The 20,268-nt window shown below is 44.5% G+C and overlaps 1 pseudogene; it reads right to left on the bottom strand.

Moving 5' to 3' along the window:
- Positions 1 to 601: 601 nt before the first annotated feature.
- The window catches only part of LOC112070442 (alpha-(1,6)-fucosyltransferase-like), a 38,396-nt pseudogene continuing 18,729 nt past the window's right edge, over positions 602 to 20,268 (bottom strand).

Raw genomic sequence — 20,268 nt, 5'->3', positions numbered from 1 at the left:
AGTGTCCAAAACACAGCGAAGGCTGGCCTCCAGCAAAAACACAGCGAAGGCTGGTCACCAGCGAAAACACAACATAACCAGTTACACCATGCTGGTCAGACCAGTTTGACCAGTTAGACCATGCTGGTCAGACCATCTTGACCAGCTAGACCATGCTGGTCAGACCAGCTTGACCAGCTAGACCATGGTGGTCATACATTTACATTTTAGCCATTTGCAGCTTGACCAGCATACAACCAGCACTGACCAGCAGAGAACAGCAAAGACCAGCATGGACCAGCATGGACCAGCATAGACCAGCATGGACCAGCATAGACCAGCATAGACCAGCATGGACCAGCATGGACCAGCATGGACTAGCATAGACCAGCATGGACCAACATGGACCAGCATAGACCAGCATGGACCATCATGGACCAGCATAGACCAGCATAGACCAGCATAGACCAGCATGGACCAGCATGGACCAGCATAGACCAGCATAGACCAGCATGGACCAGCATAGACCAGCATGGTTCCCTCTCTCGCAGAGAACGTCCACTTACACAGACAGGAACATTTGAATATTATTTACAATGGTAAACCGCTTGAATGAACTATCTTCATTTATCCACCATCTTTATTAACATTAGTAGGCTCTTATTGAAGAAATTATAACGACCTTCATGAGAGTAGCAGTATCATCCATAACAACCTTCATAACACATTTAAGAGGAGATTTTCTTTGGCGGGGTGGTGGTGGTTGAGCATAGAGGTGGAAGCATAGAGGAAGCTCAATGGAAGCATTGAGCATAGAGGTCTTCATCACGATCGACTACAAACCTCTAATAACATAGCATTGTCAACATAGGCATCTCTTTTTTTCCTAATTTATTTGAAACATGAATGTTAGAACTAAAAAACAACAACAACAACCAGACGGACTGAACAGACGTAGAGATGTGAAAAGGACATTAGCTCGGTGGAGTCCATTGGTGAGCCTGAAGAGGGCTGCTGTGTGCACAATAGTTCAAAGGTCATCATAGGTCACCATAGTTCAAAGGTCATCATAAGTCACCATAGATCACACACACACACAAACACACACAGGATCTCTCATAATCTTTCACACACACATCATATACAGTACAACGCACCAGCACCTGACACAAACATGTTAAAAAGCACATTAAGGTGGTATAAAATTAATTGCACATGAGGATACAAGATGTAGGACTGTTGGAGATGTAGGACTGTTGGAGATGTAGGACTGTTGGAGATGTAGGACTGTTGAGATGTAGGACTGTTGGAGATGTAGGACTGTGGAGATGTAGGACTGTTGAGATGTAGGACTGTTGGAGATGTAGGACTGTTGGAGATGTAGGACTGTTGGAGATGTAGGACTGTTGAGATGTAGGACTATTGGAGCGAAAAGAGAAGGGAGGAACGCAGTGAGTGAATATGGATAGAGGAAGATACCAGAAACATTCAATGAACAAAGGAGAGACAAAAGAAGGCAAGAATACAATTTAAACCACCAAAATAATTTAATAAAAATGAAAACAAGTAAATTTTTCTTGTTTATAATTGTTTTCCAGTCATCGATCCAAGGCTTTTTAAATATTTTTTTTTATCGATCCAAGGCTTGCCCTGATTGGATAGTCCATTCCCAGTCTGCCTTGGAGAGTGAGTGTTGTCGGCTACGGACCTTTAATTGTTTTCAGGCTTGTTTGAAATCAATGTTCCTTCCTATTTCTCTACAAAACCCATCTGTGTGCACCGGGACGGGGTGGTGGCAGGTGCAAGATTCCGCAACTTACAGATTCCCATCCAGATATACACACTCACACACAAGTAAATGCCCACAGGCAGACCCACACACTCTCAGTGCAGTCTAATCACCCCCATCTCTTTCTCCCTTTCCCACTGTTCTCTCTGTTCACAACATGTGCAGTCTAACTGATTCAGAGTGTCTCTCTCTCTTTTTATTTTCATCCTTCCCTTCCTTCTTCACTTCCGTTGAGAGTTTGAGAGCAGCTTGTCTGCCTCGGGGTACGTGGGGTACTTTACGGTTTCGATCTTCTCCTTGACTTTGTAGGATGGGTAGAGACCGGTGCGCCCCATTTTACGGTTGACCCCTTTCGAGTAGCCGTCCCAGTGGTTCCCTGCCACGCCGATGACGTCACCGGGCTCCAGAGGTACGTCCTCTGGGCTGCGGGGGTGGTGGGGGTAGATGGCGATCTGGTTGTGGGCGTTCTGGCCCCCGAAGTAGTAGATGTCGTCTAGTGAGTGAAAGAAGGAGGAGGCATCCGGGTGCAGCGTCTGCATGATCTCGTAGGCCACGCGGCACACCTGGTACAGGGTTACAGGAAACAGGAAGTAGGTATGCAGGAAACAAGAAGTGAGACCACGGAATGTTAACTTATTTACATTCCGTGTATATGGCTGTTTAGATTTATTCAGATGAAAAAGTTACCTGGTCCCAGATCTGTTTGTGTTGTATGAGAGCAAAATTGCAAGATTATGTTACAATACTGTAATTGCATCAAATGGTTGTTTTATGCAACAGAATAGGGGGTTATTAGAACACTCTCATCTGTGTGTGTTCTTCTGAAAATGGGCCTCTAGGGGCTTAATGCTGTCAGAAGATTTACGATGCCTTGGGTGATGAACCTAACAAGACCACATTCCATAGAATGAGTTGGTGTTTCTGTTCTATGAGGTACAAGGGAGAGATGGCTCGGGGCCAGACCCTTGTTTCTACACAATGAGAACAGTCTTTACAGCAGATAATGTCTGCTGTGAATTATTAGTATCTATCATGCAAATCTTAACTTTGTGACCCATTCCATACATCTGTTGTTTGTCATGAATATTCAGGAGGATGTACATAGTTATAAAAAGGTGTTGTATTCTTTGTCTCGGGGCTCTAAACGTATCATCTGAGGTTGATTCGTCGACCAGCCATCATTATTGTAGAGCACTCAATCGATTCACTTTGTATGTGTGTGTTGTATTGACCTGCTCCCTTATTAATAAGTGAATAAAGATCTAGATTAATTATAACTCACTTGTGTGATAAATTTGTCTCTGCTCATTTGATTGTAAAGTAATTAACCACCACAGTTGTCATGCCATCTCCTATGGCCCTTGTTTATTAACATGACAATGGCAATATGAGTTGGCTATTCAGGTAGGTAAGAATATAGGTTAGTGAATAATGTACTGTATATTCCCATAAAGGGTGTTGTGTCGGATATGGCACCCCTACCTGTGAGGAGAAGGTGCAGACCAGGAAGTCGGTCTGTGACAGGAAGTGGATGTCTAGGATCACTCCTCTCAGAGAGTTCTCAGTGTAGCGGTTGTGCAGACCGGCTGACCACGAGATAGAGTTATCACTGATGAACTCATAGTCTAGGTACCTGACGGACACAGCATTACACATACTGTATGGGCTTCTACATACAACATAAATACATTCATACACGCTCATACACACACATGCATGCTAAACACACACGCCACACACACACACACACACACACACACACACACCCACACTCACACACCAACACACCAACTACACCACACACCACACACCAACCACAAACCACACACACACACAACCACACACCACACAACACAACACACACACGACACACACACACAGTCTTGTACAGCTAACCGTGTGGGGACACCACAATCAGTCCCACATTCAAAATCCTGATTTTTCCTAAACCCTAAACATTACCTAACCCGTACATCTTACCCTAAACCCTAACCCTAAACCCAAAAACCTAAACTTTATCTAAAATCCTAAACTAAAACCCTTACTCCTAGCCCTAAACCCTAACTACACTATACCCTAGCTCCTAACCTTTAAATATTTAACTTAATTCTAACCCTATACTACTAATTCTAATAACCTTAACCCTAAACCCATAGAAATGAGCATTTGACCCTGTGGGGGACTAACAAAAATGTCCCCAAGCGTGGTCACTTTTTACTTTGTACTTACTATTCTTTGTAGGGACTTCTGGTCTCCCACAAGAATAGTTAAACCACGTCCACACACACAACACACACAGCACTGCACACACTACAAGACACACACACACACACACACACACACACACACACACACACAACACACACACACCACACACAGCACAGCACAACACACACACACACACACACACACACACGACACTCCCATTTCATTATTCATCATTAGGCGTACTTGAGGTGGTTCTATCTGGTCCTAGCCACCTCTACTGCCAGTGCGACCAGGGATCAATGAACTGTTGAACCAGTAGGACATCTTCATAGTCCACAGTAAGGACGGCGTCGAGCCATAGTGTAATGAAGCCATAACTCTTCCTCACACACGTGAACCATAATACTCCTGCCCTATAGGATACGGATGGCCTGCTTTCCGTCCACACTTATCCGTCCGACGCAACATGGACCCTACAAGAGGAGGGAGGGAGAGAGAAGGGGAAAGGGAGGGGAGAGGGAGGGAGAGAAGAGGAAGAGAGGGAGGGAAGAGAAATGGGAGGAGAGAGAGAAGGGGAGAGGAAATTGGAGAGAGACGGGAGGGAGAGAGAGGGGGGAGAGGATTGGAGAGAGACGGAGAGGGAGAAGAGGGGAAAGAGGGGGGAGGAGAAGGGTCGAGGAGGGAGGGAAGAGAAGGGGAAGACGGAGAGGGTTGAGAGAGGGGCAGAGGGAGGGAGGAGAGGGAGAGAGGGAGGAAAGACGAGATGGGACGGGGAAAGAGAGGGGAAGGGGATTGGAAAAGAAAGATGGAAGAGGAGAGAGGAGGAAAAGGTACGGAGGAGAGAGGGACGAGGGAGCGAAGAGAGATGGGGAGAGAGAGAGGGGAGAGGATTGGACGAGAGATGGAGGGAGGGAGAGAACAGGACGTCAGGCAGGGCAGCGGAGCGGAGAGAGAAAGGTGCACGAGGAGGAGAGGAGAGGAAGGGGAAGAGAGAAGGTGAGAGGGGGGAGAGAGAGGGGGGGGGAGGAAGGAGAAGAAGGAGGGAGAAAAAGGGAAATGAGAGGGAGGAGCAGGGAGGGGAAGAGAGGGGAGAGAGGGAGAGAGATGGCGAGGGGAGAGCGGAAGGAGGAGAGAATGGGAAGAGCGATTGGAGAGAAGACGGGAGGGAGAGAGAGGGTCAGAAGGAGGGAGAGAGGGGGAGAGAGGGGGAGAGGGAGGGAGAGCAACACTCAATCAATACGTTCACTATCAGCTACCACTGTAATTATTTAGGCAGCATCAATTTGCCCTTGCCAGTCTTGCTGATAATCAGAGAGAGAGAGACAGAGAAAATAAATAAATAAATACAATTTAAAAAGAAAACAGATAGAAAGAAAGAATGAAATAAGAAAGAGAAAGAAAGAGAACACAATTCTCAATGTATGAGTAATGAGCGAAAAAGAAAGGCAGAAAGCGAGGGGGTTTGAACGAGAAAGAAGCAAACAGAGGAATAGAGAGCAGTGCTGCATGTGTTTGTGAAACTGAGTGCTTTCTTTGTTTAATCCCTCATTACACAACACATCTATCTATGGTTCAGAAAAGAGAGAGGTAGAGACAAAGTGAATGAGAGAGAGAGAGAAAGGGAGAGATCGGGTGAACTGGCGTGCAAGAGAGCGAGAGGGAACGAGAGAAAAAGAGAGAGAGAGAGAGAGAAAGGGAAAGCGAGAGAATGAGAAAAAAAAAACACAGTGAGCCCAATTACCAGAACTGTCCTAAGATCATTCAGCCTACTCCTCAGGATGCTCACTGGAGCTACAAACACCTTTATTTACCCTGCAAATTAAATCTGTACACACTCCTGGATCAGAGAGAAAAAAGGGAACGAGGGATTGAGAGGGGTAAGGGGAGGGGTACAAAGGGGTAGGACAGAGGGATTCTCTTCATCTTTCTCTCAGTCTATCCCTCTCTTCATCTCTACCCCCCTTCTCTCTCTTTCCATCTCTCTCTCTCTGATGTGATGGGACTCTTGACTGCGAGTCTCTCCATTCTCCGCTTCCCCAAATCTCATCTCTCTGCCATTGTTTCCGTCTCTACTCCGCTTCTCTTCCCTCTGCCATGTCTCTCTCTCTTTCTCCCGCTTTGTCTCTCCTTTCATCTCTCCTCCTATTTTGTTTGTTGTCTCCCTTTTCTCTCCCTTTATCCCGCTGCCTGTTCGTTGGCAGACAAAACGGCCGTGCTGGGGTGCTTAGCGTCAAGCGGCATTCGAGTAGTGAATCCCACCATCCCTCCATCCTCTTCCACCACGTCCTCTATGGCTGTGGCTGTGGCTGGAGCTGTGGCTGGGGCTTGGGCTTTGGCTGAGTCTGTGGCTGGAGCTGTGGCTGGGGCTTGGGCTTTGGCTGAGTCTGTGGCTAGGTCTGGGGTTGTGGCTGGGTCTGGGTCTGGGTCTGTGGCTGGAGCTGTGGCTGGAGCTGTGGCTTGCCCTTCACAAGAAAAGTCTGGGAGCCAAAAGTCTGGCTCCCAAGCCATCTCATTACCTCAGAGACACCTCATACACTCCCTCCCCCTCTGAAGCCCCCCTCACTTTCCTGAGTTGGGTTAGAGACTGTCTCCCAGGCTAGAATGGACTGGGCTGGATGGCTATTCGCTAATGATCTAATCAAACACGGTGAATGGCAGAAGAAGACAGTTAGACCTGCCAGGGGTTGATCTTCGAATGAGTATGTCAGAAAGAATATTGAAAGAGGGAGGAGGAAGAGAGAGAAACAGAGAGAGTATTGTGGAGATTTGAAGAAAGTTTGAAAGAGAAAGAAAAATAAAGAGTAATAAAATAGAAAGAGTTTTTTACACTTCAACAGAAAGGCACAGACAAAAAGAGAGCGAGAGAGAGAGAGAGCAGAGAGAGAGAGAGAGAGAGAGAAGAGAGAGAGAGAGGAAGAGGAGAGAGAGAGAGAGAGAAGAGAGAGAGAGAGAGAGAGAGAGATCTGCACAGTGGTGAGACAACTTCAACAGGAGAAAAGAGCAGAACAGCAGGAGCAGGAGCAGACAGAGCACTAGAGGAGAGGATCAGACTGCTGGAGGAGAGGGAGGGGGGATGGAGGAGAGGATCAGACTGCTGGAGGAGAGGTTGAGGGGGATGGCATGTGACAGAGAACAACCCACTAGAGAGGTGGCCATCCCCACAGAGACGCAGCAGAACAGCCCACCTCAGCACCGGACAAAAGTCTCGACACCACAGCAGAACAGTCCACACCAGACCCTGACCATAGAGTCGACATCACAGCAGAACAGACAAAAGAGGTAGGCTCACCTAGCCACATAATAATACACCAGCAGCACAAACGACCTGAGAACAGCAGGAAAGGGTGGCCACAGCACTGAAGGGAGTGATTGAAAAAGCTTTTCTACTTTCCCAGCACAATGGTTATCTCCACCCTGCTACCACGAAAAGACTTCCACCATATAGAGAGATAAGAGAGACAGAGGGGACATATAGAGAGACAGAGACATAGTGAGAGAGCAGAGACTATAGAGAGACAGAGACAGAGACAGACTATACGACGAGACAGAGACAGAGACAGAACACTATAGAGAGACGAGAGACAGAGACATTAGAGAGACAGAGACAGAGACATATAGAGAGACAGAAGACAGAGACATACTAAGAGACAAGAAAGACATATAGAGAGACAGAGACAGAGACATATAGAGAGACAGAGACAGAGACATATAGAGGAGACAGGACAGAGACAGATAGCAGAGAACAGAGACTATAGAGAGAAGAGAGAGACATATAGAAGAGACGAGAGACAGAGACATATAGAGAGACAGAGACAGAGACATATAAGAGAAGGACAGAGACATATAGAGAGACAGAGACGAGACATATAGAGGAGACAGAGACAGAGACATATGAGAGAGACAGAGACAGAGACATATAGAGAGACAGAGACAGGACATATAGAGAGACAGAGACAGAGACATATAAAGACAGAGACAAGACATATAGAGAGACAGAGACGACATATAGAGAGACAGAGACATATAGAGAGACAGACGACATAGAGAGACATATAGAGAGACAGAGACATAAGAGAGACAGAACAGAGACATATAGAGAGACAGGAGACATATAGCAGAGGACACGAGACAGAGACATATGAAGAGGACAGAGACAGAGACATATAGAGAACAGAGACAGAAGCAATATAGAGAGACAGAGACAGAGACATATAGAGAGACAGGAGACAGAGACATATAGAGAGACAGAGACAGAGAGACATATAAGAGAGACAGAGACAGAGACATATATAGGAGACAGACAGGACATATAGAAAGAGCAGAGACAGAGGCAAATAGAGAGACGACAGAGAGCAGAGACAATATAGAGAGACAGAGACAGAGACATATAGAGAGACAGAGACATATAGAGAGACGAACAGAGAACATAGGAGAGAGAAGAGACACTATAGAGAGACAGAGACACATATGAGAGAGACAGAGACAGAGACAATAGAGAGGACAGAGACAGAGACATTAGAGGACAGAGACAGAGACATATAGAGAGACAAGAGGACATATAGAGAGACAGAACAGAGACATATAGAGAGACAGAGAACAGAGACACATATAGAGAGACGACAGAGACATATAGAGAGCACAGAGAGACGAATATAGAGAGACAGAGGACAGAGACATATAGAGAGACAGAGACTATAGAGGACAGACATATAGAGAGACAGAGACATATAGACGAGACAGAGAGACATATAGAGAGACAGAGACAATAGAGAGACAGAGACGACATAATAGACGAAGGAAGAGACGATATAGAGAACAGAGACACATGAAGGACTATAGAGAGACAGAGACACTATAGAGAGACAGAGACATATAGAGAGACAGAGACAGGACAAATATAGAGAGGACAGAGACATATAGAGACAGAGACTAGAGAGACAGAGACAATATAGAGAGACAGAGAACAGGTATAGACAGACAGACGACAGAGACGATAGAGAGAGGACAGAGAAGAAGACAATAGAGGAGACAGAGACAGAGAGCGACATATAGAGAGACAGAGGCAGAGACATATAGAGGAGACAGAACAGAGACATAGAGAGACAGAAGACATATAGAGAGACAGAGACAGAGACATATCGAGACAGACAGAGACAGGAGACAGTAGAGAGACAGAGACATATGAGAGAGAGAGACAGAGACATACTAGAGAGACAGAGACAGAGACATATAGAAGAGACAGAGAGCAGAGACAGTATAGAGACGACAGAGACATATAGGAGAGACAGAGACAGAGAACATATAGAGAGACAGAGACATATAGAGAGACAGAGACAGAGACACTATAGAGAGACGAGACAGAGACATATAAGAGAGACAGAGACAGAGACATATAGAGAGACAGAAGACAGAGGAACATATAGAAGACAGAGACAGAGACATATAGAGAGACAAGCAGACATATAGAGAGACAGAGACAGAGAGACATATAGAGAGGACAGAGAACAGAGACATATAGAGAGACAGAGGACAGAGACATATAGAGAGACAGAGACAGCAGACATATAGAGAGACAGAGACATATAGAGAGACAGAGACAGAGACATTAGAGAGACAGAGACAGCAGACTATAGAGAGACAGAGACATTAAGAGACAGAGACAGACAGATAGAGAGAAGAGACAGAACATATAGAGAGACAGAGACAGAGACATATAGAGAGACAGAGACGAGAGACATATAGGGAGAGACAGAGACAGAGACCATATAGAGAGACAGAGACATATAGAGAGAACAGAGACAGAGACATATAGAGAGACAGAGACAGTATAGAGAGACAGAGACAGAGACATATAGAAGACAGAGACAGAGACATGAGAGAGACAGAGACATATAGAGAGACAGAGACAGGTATAGAGAGACAGAACAGAGACATATAGAGAGACAGAGACAGAGACATATAGAGAGACAGACATATAGAGAGACAGAGACAGAGACATATAGAGAGACAGAACAGAGGACATATAGAGAGACAGAGACAGAGACATATACAGGACAGAGGACAGAACATATAGAGAGAACAGAGACATTATAGAGAGACAGGAGACATATAGAGAGACAGAGACAGAGACATATAGAGAGACAGAGACAGAGACATATAGAGAGACAGAGACATATAGAGAGACAGAGACAGAGACATATCGAGAGACAGAGACAGAGACATATAGAGAGACAGAGACATAGAGACAACGGAAACTGAAAATCATAAGAGACAGACACAAAAAAGAGTACGTACCCTATGATGGGATGCCTGAAACCCAGCTTGGCTGTGGTATCCAGGATCTCCTTCTCCAGCCAGGCCTGAGGTTGGACCAGGTACTTGACGAACTGAGACACCCACCACACGGACGGGTCACCATGGAGCCGGTGGAGGCGCTGGGCTAGGTCTTCAGGGATGGACAGGGGCAGGTAGGGGGGGCGGGGCTGCAGGCTGTCCACGATGGGTAACTCCACCACCTGGATGTCCTTGTCATGGGTCTCACCTAGAGAGACGGAGGGAAGAGAGTTACTTAGGAGAAAACACTGGGGCTGTTATGTTCTACACTCGGGCATGGAGAAAACACCAGCCCCCTATACACATCGACCATTTCATTGTCTATGATGTGTACGCCGAGGAACTTGAAGCTTCCACCTTCTCCACTGCGGTCCCGTCAATGTGGATAGGGGAGTGCTCCCTCTTCTGTTTCCTGAAGTCCACGATCAGCTCCTTAATTTTGTTGACGTTGAGGGAGAGGTTATTTTCCTGGCACCACTCCGACAGGGCCCTCACCTCCTCCCTGTAGGCTGTCTCGTCATTGTTGGTAATTAGGCCTATGGGTGAACAGGGAGTACAGGAGGGGGCTGAGCATGCACCCTTGTGGGGCCCCTGTGTTGAGGATCAGTGAAGTGGAGCTGTTTCCTACCTTCACCACCTGGGGGAAGTCCAGGACCTCGTTGCACAGGGCGGGGTTCAGACCCAGGGCCCCGAGCTTAATGATGAGCTTGGAGGGTACTATGGTGTTGAAGGCTGAGCTATAGTCAATGAACAGCATTCTGACGTAGGTATTCCTCTTGTCCAGATAGAATAGGGCAGTGTGCAGTGCAATGGCGATTGCATCGTCTGTGGATCTATTGGGGCGGTAAGCAAATTGAAGTGTTAGGTAAGGTAGAGGTGATATGATCCTTAACTAGCCTCTCCAACAATTCATGATGACAGAAGTGAGTGCTATGGGGCGATAGTCATTTAGTTCAGTTACATTTTTTGGGGGTGGTACAGGAACAATGGTGGACATCTTGAAGCAAGTGGGGACAGTAGACTGGTATAGGGAGAGATTGAATATGTCCGTAAACACTCCAGCCAGCTGGTCTGCGCATGCTTTGAGGACGCGGCTAGGGATGCCGTCTGTAACGGCAGCCATGCGAGGGTTAATTTGCTTAACTGTCTTACTCACGTTGGCCACGGAGAATGAGAGCCCACAATCCTTGAGAGCGGGCCGCGTCGGTGGCACTGTGTTGTCCTCAAAGCGGGCGAAGAAGGTGTTCAGCTTGTCTGGGAGCAAGACATCAGTGTACGCGATGTGGCTGGTTTTCCCTTTGTAATCTGTGACTGTAGACCCTGCCACGTACGTCTCGTGTCTGAGTTGTTGAATTGTAACTCCACTTTGTCGTTGTATTGACGTTTTGCCTTTTTGATTGCCATGGACCATATTCCCAGTCACCTTGCCACTGTTAAATGCGGTGGTCCGTGCTTTCAGTTTATACACTGTTTCTCGTTTGGGTAGGTTTTAATAGTCACCATGGGAACAATACCTCTATACATTTCCTGATGAATTCAGTCACCATGTCCGTATAAACGTCAATGTTATTCTCAGAGTCTACCCGGAACATTTTCAAAACAATCTTGAAGCATGGATTCCAATTGGTAAGACCAGAATTAAATATACCTTAGCACGGGTACTTCCTGTTTGAGTTTCTGCCTATAGGAAAAAATATATGTGTTAATTGTGTTAATAGAACTTCGGTAGCGTTTTCCTCATGATTGCTTTGTTAAAATCCCCAGCTACAATAAATGTCGCCTCAGGATATGTGGTTTCCAGTTTGCATAAAGTCCAGTGTAGTTCGTTGATGCCGTCGTGATATCTTCTTGAGGGCGAATATACACGGCTGTGACTATAACTGAAGAACAAAAGGACTTGAGTTTCTGTATGTTATCACAATCACACCATGAGTAGTTTATCATGTAATATACACCCCCGCCTTTCTTCTTTCCGGAGACTTCTTTATTCCTGTCTGCATGATGAACTGAGAATCCAGCTGGATGGATGGACAGGGAAAGGATATCCAGAGAGATCCATGATTTCGTGAAACAGAGTATTTTACAGTCCCTGATGTCTCTCTGGAAGGAGATCCTCACCCTGGGCTCGTCTACTTTATTGTCCAGAGACTGAACATTAGCAAGTAATATACTCAGAAGCGGTGGATGGTGTGCCCGCCTCCTGAGTCGGACTAGAAGTCCACTCCGAAAATCTTGTCTCCGCAGGCGGCGTCTTGGAGCAGCCTCTGGGATAGGTTCAATTGCCCTTAGGGGTATGAACAAAGGATCCAATTCAGGAAAGTCGTATTTCTGGTCGTAATGCTGGTGAGTTACCACTGCTCTGATATCCAAAAGTAATTTCCGTCTGTATGTAATAACACAAAAAACGTTCTGGGCTAATAATGTAAGAAATAACACACACAAAAACGAAATACTGCAAAGTTTCTTAGGAGCTAGAAGCAGAGCTGCCATGTCTGTTGGTGCCATCTTGCCGGTACAAGTAAAAGGAGGGCTGTGATTGGTTACATTGCCTACTATGCAAATTCCTCTAAGTAAAATGGGCCATAACTTTAATACTAGCAGAGACTGTGAAACAATATATTGAAAAATGTGCCAATTATATGTTTTCTTTATTCATAAATTAAATCGTTATTGAAATCAAAATACTCCACTGGATCTATACCATCCAATAGGTGAAGGAAGGAGAAAGTCATGTCCATTCAAAACAACAATCCTCTTGCCGTTGTCCTCTTTCTCTGTCCCTTTTTGTCTGTTTTTCTCTGTTTAAGTTTTATAAAACTCTTTCTTTCGCTCTGTTTCTCTTTCAAACTGTCTCCAAATCTTTTTTGTTTCTATCTCCACAATATTCTCTCTGTGTTTCTCTCTCTTCCTCCTCCCTCTTTCAATATTTCTGTCTGACACACTCATTCGTTATCTTGATCTTTCTCCTCTCTCTCTGTCTCTCTCTACCTCTGTCTTTATCCCTACTCCCTCCTGAGTGACAGTTGCTCTTTGGCTGTCCTTCTTTAAATGCCAAGGTGAGCCCATCCACTTCCATGGTACAGGGGCTGGCACCATCTGCTCCAAGAAGGTGGCCTCTAGATGGGCCCTGGGCACAGTGGGCAGAGAGGAAGGTTGAGTTGGCCTGACTAGGAAGGTCATCCTCTCTGCGCTCCTTATAGCCTTTCCACCTGGGAGACTGGGTGTTAAGCCTCAGTACATAAAGGAGTGACAAGGGCACATACACGCGCGTGTATGTGTAGACACACACGGAAGTGGAGGAACACACACACACACGCACGGGCGCATACACACACACAATCTTTTTTTGGTCTAATATCATCTCCCAGAAGGGATATGTTTGGCAGACATCCAGTCTCAAACCAGAGAAAATTGTTTTTACAGTTTCTAAAATAAACTGAGACTACCACCACTGGATTCTATGAAGTTGCAACAAGTGACTCCTTCCATTCCAGTGAGACTAAAACAACAACAGTGACTCCTTCCATTCCAGTGAGACTAATACGACAACAGTGACTCCTTCCATTCCAGTGAGACTAATACAACTACAGTGACTCCTTCCATTCCAGTGAGACTAATACAACAACGTGGACCTCCTTCCATTCCAGTGAGACTAATACGACAACAGTGACTCCTTCCATTCCAGTGAGACTAATACAACAACAGTGACTCCTTCCATTCCAGTGAGACTAATACAACTACAGTGACACCTCCATTCCATGTGAGACTAATACAACAACAGTGACTCCTTCCATTCCAGTGAGACTAATACAACAACAGTGACTCCTTCCATTCCAGTGAGACTAATACAACAACAGTGACACCTTCCATTCCAGTGAGACTAATACAACAACAGTGACTCCTTCCATTCCAGTGAGACTAATACAACTACAGTGACTCCTTCCATTCCAGTAGGACTAATACAAAACAGTGACTCCTTCCATTCCAGTGAGACTAATACAACAACAGTGACTCCTTTCATTCCAGTGAGACTAATACACAACAGTGACTCCTTCCATTCCAGTGAGACTAATACAACTACAGTGACTCCTTCCATTCCAGTGAGACTAATACAACACAGTGACTCCTTCCATTCCAGTGAGACTAATACAACAACAGTGACTCCTTCCATTCCAGTGAGACTAATACAACAACAGTGACTCCTTCCATTCCAGTGAGACTAATACAACAACAGTGACTCCTTCCATTCCAGTGAGACTAATACAACAGCAGTGACTCCTTCCATTCCAGTGAGACTATAATCAACAACAGTGACTCCTTCCATTCCAGTGAGACTAATACAACAACAGTGACTCCTTCCATTCCAGTAAGACTAATACAACAACAGTGACCCTTCCATTCCAGTGAGACTAATACAACAACAGTGACTCCTTCCATCCAGTGAGACTAATACAACTACAGTGACTCATTCCATTCCAGTGAGACTAATACAACTACAGTGACTCCTTCCATTCCAGTGAGACTAATACAACAACAGTGACTCCTTCCATTCCAGTGAGACTAATACAACTACAGTGACTCCTTCCATTCCAGTGAGACTAATACAACAACAGTGACTCCTTCCATTCCAGTGAGACTAATACAACAGCAGTGACTCCTTCCATTCCAGTGAGACTAATACAAACAACAGTGACTCCTTCCATTCCAGTGAGACTAATACAACTACAGTGACTCCTTCCATTCCAGTGAGACTAATACAACTACAGTGACTCCTTCCATTCCAGTGAGACTAATACAACAACAGTGACTCCTTCCATTCCAGTGAGACTATAACAACAACAGTGACTCCTTCCATTCCAGTAAGACTAATACAACAACAGTGACTCCTTCCATTCCAGTAAGACTAATACAACAACAGTGACTCCTTCCATTCCAGTGAGACTAATACAACAACAGTGACTCCTTCCATTCCAGTGAGACTAATACAACTACAGTGACTCCTTCCATTCCAGTGAGACTAATACAACACAGTGACTCCTTCCATTCCAGTGAGACTAATACAACAGCAGTGACTCCTTCCATTCCAGTGAGACTAATACAACAACAGTGGACTCCCTTCCCATTCCCAGTAGAGACTAATACAACAACAGTGACTCCTTCCATTCCAGTGAGACTAATACAACAACAGTGACTCCTTCCATTCCAGTGAGACTAATACAACAACACACAGCTTCATAAGACATTGTTAACAGTAGCGGTGCGTGGGTAAAATCACCGCGGATGCAAAAAAAAGTGCCATATTACAAACTAAGTGTTGTGATAATTGCGTTGTTTGATTCATATACCTTGACACTGTGATATATAGGCCTAAAGGCAGAGACAATAAGAGGAAACAGTGGCAGAATATGTTCAACCACACCTTTGTTTTATCACAAAACAACCTCTGTCCGGTGAAGTCCACAAAGCATATTGCATGTAATAGTTACATGACCTACAGCAGGGTCAAGCAAGTTAATGTCTCCGACATTTTCGGAACACTAAACAACTATTGATTTAGATCCACAGAGAGTTACCGCAAGTCGCAAAGAAAACAGGAGCTACCTCCACTATTAGCAACTTTTCAACATCATCAAATCACCTACGGTATGCTTAGTCTAATACACTGACAACTAAAAGATACCAAAAACAATTTAGTCCAATCAACGTAAATATGATGTGGCTGTCAAGTTTCTGGTTTCTCTCTCTCTCTGTGTGTGTGTGTGTGTGTGTGTGTGTGTGTGTGTGTGTGTGTGTGTGTGTGTGTGTGTGTGTGTGTGTGGGTGTGTGTGTGTGTGTGTGTGTGTGTGTGTGTGTGTTCGTGCAAGTAGAAAAAACATGTTGACTCACCCTACTTGTAAAGAAACACCAATGCCATCCTCCTCTCTTACATGTTTACGAAACGGTCTATCACTCTGTCATACAGTACACACTTTTATTTGTTGTTGTCATAGGCTATCTAGCTAAAAATGCTTGCTTGCTAGCCTAACTTCCTTTCATGGGCAACGTTAGCTAGTTAACATTAGCCTTCTACATCTAACTACACATTGAACGTCCATCCTCTCAGGCCAGAGGCACAATGTATTAATTAATGGTTGGATCAGAATCACCGTTATAATCATTGGCCAGTATGGAGAATTAAATGAAACCACAAGTCCAAATCCCTATCTCCATCCATGGCTAATTTAGAAAAGGGACAATTTTAGCTAGCTAGCTAACTAACCACTGGAGGACAACAACACAACGAGATGCAACAATTCAAGTTGTTTCTGTCAATGACGTATGCTCTCGATGCCTATTTGATTGGAGTGATGCCAAATCCAAACTGGCTTCCCTTGACACTTTTTTTTTGGTGTGCCAGGACCATTCACAGTTGAGCTCACTCAGTTTAGCTCAATGCTGATTGGCTTTTATTTTAAACTTTTTTTATGAAGGGAGGCCAATTCTCACTAGCTTCCCTTGCATTCAATGGTACGGGTGACAACAATGTCATACTCTTTGGGACCAGATAGCATCAGATAGATGGCCTACACATACAGAGACAAAGGGGCGCTGTTTCGCTCGCTTGGATAATTCTCCGGTGAGATACATTCAGCCTCTTGCGAATTGAAGAAATATTATGAAACACAGAGAGACTAAATTGATTATTGTATATGTTTATTTGTTTTTTGGGGGAATTTTGGGGGGAAGACTGGCTTCCCTTGGCATCCATGAATACACGCCACTGATTGTCAAACAAATAGTCTAATTACTCATAAAAAAATGCCCATTCAAAAAAAGAGTAAATGGAATAAAATAATAATAAAGAAAAATGGAAAAGGCAGGGCTCAGGGCATGTGTACACTATGGAGCGTGAGCTCAATATAAACGCCTACACATCTTGCCACAATTGCACAGTTAAGCACTCCTTCCACTCCTTCCCCCTCCCAGAGCTTCCTAATAAGGACACAAAGAGTCTAAATTTTAACTCAACCTCTGCAATTGATGCTGCAACAACTTAACATTTTTACTGAACCTCTAGCTAATTCACAGTTTGAGGCAGGAAGGGAGATGAGATTTCACCCAGAATCTTTCTATTGGTGCCTCAGCTCCTAATGGGTCCAGGTCAGATGAGCGGTGAACCAGTGAAATGAACTCACTACACAAAGAGCAAGTAGGGGCAATCGGTAGGAAGGCAAGGAGGCTATGCATTAGGGCATGCAAGATGGAAAAGAAGACGGGAACAGCAAGAGAAATAGGAAAAGAAAGCCTAAGATAGTTGCAGCCAGAGGCAGAGGGGTGTATGCATGTATGTACAGTATGTGTGTGCGGTGGAGGTGGGGGGGACAAGGAAGCTGAAGAGTATTAAAGGAAAGAGAAAAAAATAGCTAGCCTAGAATAAATGTATGAAACAGAATATTGCTTGCTACACTAAATGTCTTGACAACCAGTCTGAACACCTATCACTTCCCTGGTGCTGAGACCATGTCTACAAACAAGCTATCTAAATGGACCGGTCAGCAGTGGTCAATGTTTGGTTGGGTGGAGCGATCAATGTTTGGTTGGATGGAGCGTTCAGTGTTTGGGAGAAACTGTCAGGTTTTGCCGTGCATATGACTAAAACAGCAACATTGTCTCACGTCAGATGGCTTCACCCCTCTGGGACTCTCGTCCCTCAACAGATCTGTCTTGTGAACGTGGAACTCATATTCAAATTTGAATTTTGAGCATCCGCCATTCAAAAAATGGAAACATAGTTCCTAATTTTTGATATCACTGCACTAAATTATTACAAACTAGCTAGCTAAATTATTACAAACTAGCTAGCTAAATTATTACAAACTAGCGAGCTAAATTATAACAAATGTTGTGACAGTGATTTAATCGTTTTCAATAAAAAAACTAACATTAGAAAGCTATCTCCTGCACAAATTCTGTTTAAGGATGTTGTTTGCCAGTGCAGTGACCCAATCAGCTGTGTAGCTGCTAGTTATGTAGCTCTGATAACATAAAAGCTTGCTTAGCCAGTTTAAATTACCCTGAAGTTCAGAGAAACTGACTGTCCAAGGCACTTAACCCTTATTTGCTCCAGGGGTGCCGTACTACTATGGCTGACCCTGTAAAACTACACATTTCACTGCAACTATCCGGTGTATGTGACAATAAAACATATAGTTTTTCTTCAGAAATCAGTCCGTAGATCAGCATGTTTATCTGCGATCGTATTGTTGGGTCAGCTGAGCGCAGCAGCTGATTCGGGAGGCTACTGCAATGACTCGTGGCAGAACAACAGCTGCTTCATGAAAACTCATAATAATGTAAGCATTAGCACTACTAGCTACAGTAGCTTGCTCGCTAGCTTTTGTTGGAAGATTCAACATTGTGTGTGCAGCACTAAGTAGGTAGATGGTTTGTTAGCAGCATTGTTTCAGTCAAAGATGATTTCAGTGACTGGCTCAGCTGTTGGACAAATCCATGATAGCTTTTGTGCCCATAACTTAAGCAATACTGCTCATTGAAGCACAACAATCCTTAGCTAGGTGTAAAATGGGGCGACTTCCTCACCAAAAAAACATAAACATTATTGACATATTTATTATTTTAGCTTAGATGAATCAGACAGTTTTGAGGCAGAAATGTGGTTCAGCAGATGATGTTACCTACTGTAGGCAATATATTTTAATGTTTCGGCAGCCTATGGTACAAGATTACTTTTGATCTATCACATGACCCTTTGCAAAATACGAGACAGATCAGTTCAGGCAGAATCGATGTGCTATCTGACGTAAGACAATGGATGTAAGGATCACTGTCTAGGACAGGCCTGGGAAACTCCAGTCCTCGGGGGCCTGATTGGTGTCACACTTTTGCCCCAGACCCAGCTAACACACCTGACTCCAATAATCAACTAATCATGATTTTCAGTTAAAAATGCAATTAGTTTAAATCAAGTGTGTTTGCTAGGGATGGGGGAAAGTGGACACCAATCAGGCCCCGAGGACTGGTCAAGGAGGTATAGATAGTGGTCACCAAAGCCATGTATTAAGAGAGTAGGGCAAACTTAAATGACTTAAATGTAAATGTAAATGTAAACTTTTAGAATTGTGAGTATTGTTCTAATTCAAAAAATTCAGTTACAAAGCATTATTTAAATATTCCTGATGTAATATTAATTGGGCGCTAACATGGCTGCCATAGAATGTTTTAGTGTCATGTAAATGCATCATAATGTAGAAACCTCAATGGCCCAACCATAGATATAGAACAGGGCCCAGCTCTCTAAATACATAACTCACCAGACAGTGCTCACCGTGCCTACCTGACCAGTGCCCTGTAGACACCCCGGTACGGTCAGTACAGGAGTTGCTGACAGGGTGGAAGACGGTCTCCCAGCCGCCCGTGGCGTAGCGCCAGTTGTGGGACTCCAGGATGAGGGTGCGCTGTGTGCCATAGGCGATCATGAAGCAGTAGACCACATGGTGCAGCTGACAGCCATAGCCACAGCCCTTGTTGATGTTACACACCAGCTTCCTGGCCTTACTGCAGTCTTGGGGGTTCTGGTTAGGCGGGGGGAGAGAGAGAGATACATTATACAACATTTGTAATGTCTTTATTCTTTTGGAACTTATGTGAGTGTAATGTTTACTGTTCATTTTTATTGTTTATTTCACTTTTTTATATTATCTACTTCACTTGCTTTGGCAATGTTAGCATATGTTTCCAATGCCAATAAAGCCCCTTGAATTTAATTGAGAGAGAGAGCGTTGACAGTTTACTTTCCCACCTTTAAATCATGGCAGTTCATCATGCCACCTTACAATCACGAGGTGACACCACCTTTAAATCAAGACGAGACACCATGTCACCTTTAAATCACAATATGACACAGTGCCAACATTTTAAAGGCCATGTTTCCCTTCTTTTTTTTTTAACAAACAATAATG

Source organism: Salvelinus sp. IW2-2015, unplaced genomic scaffold (assembly GCF_002910315.2).
Source record: "Salvelinus sp. IW2-2015 unplaced genomic scaffold, ASM291031v2 Un_scaffold1325, whole genome shotgun sequence".
NCBI lineage: Eukaryota > Metazoa > Chordata > Actinopteri > Salmoniformes > Salmonidae > Salvelinus > Salvelinus sp. IW2-2015.
Note: the sequence above shows the minus strand (reverse complement) of the source record. Positions and strands in the feature narration are given on the sequence as shown.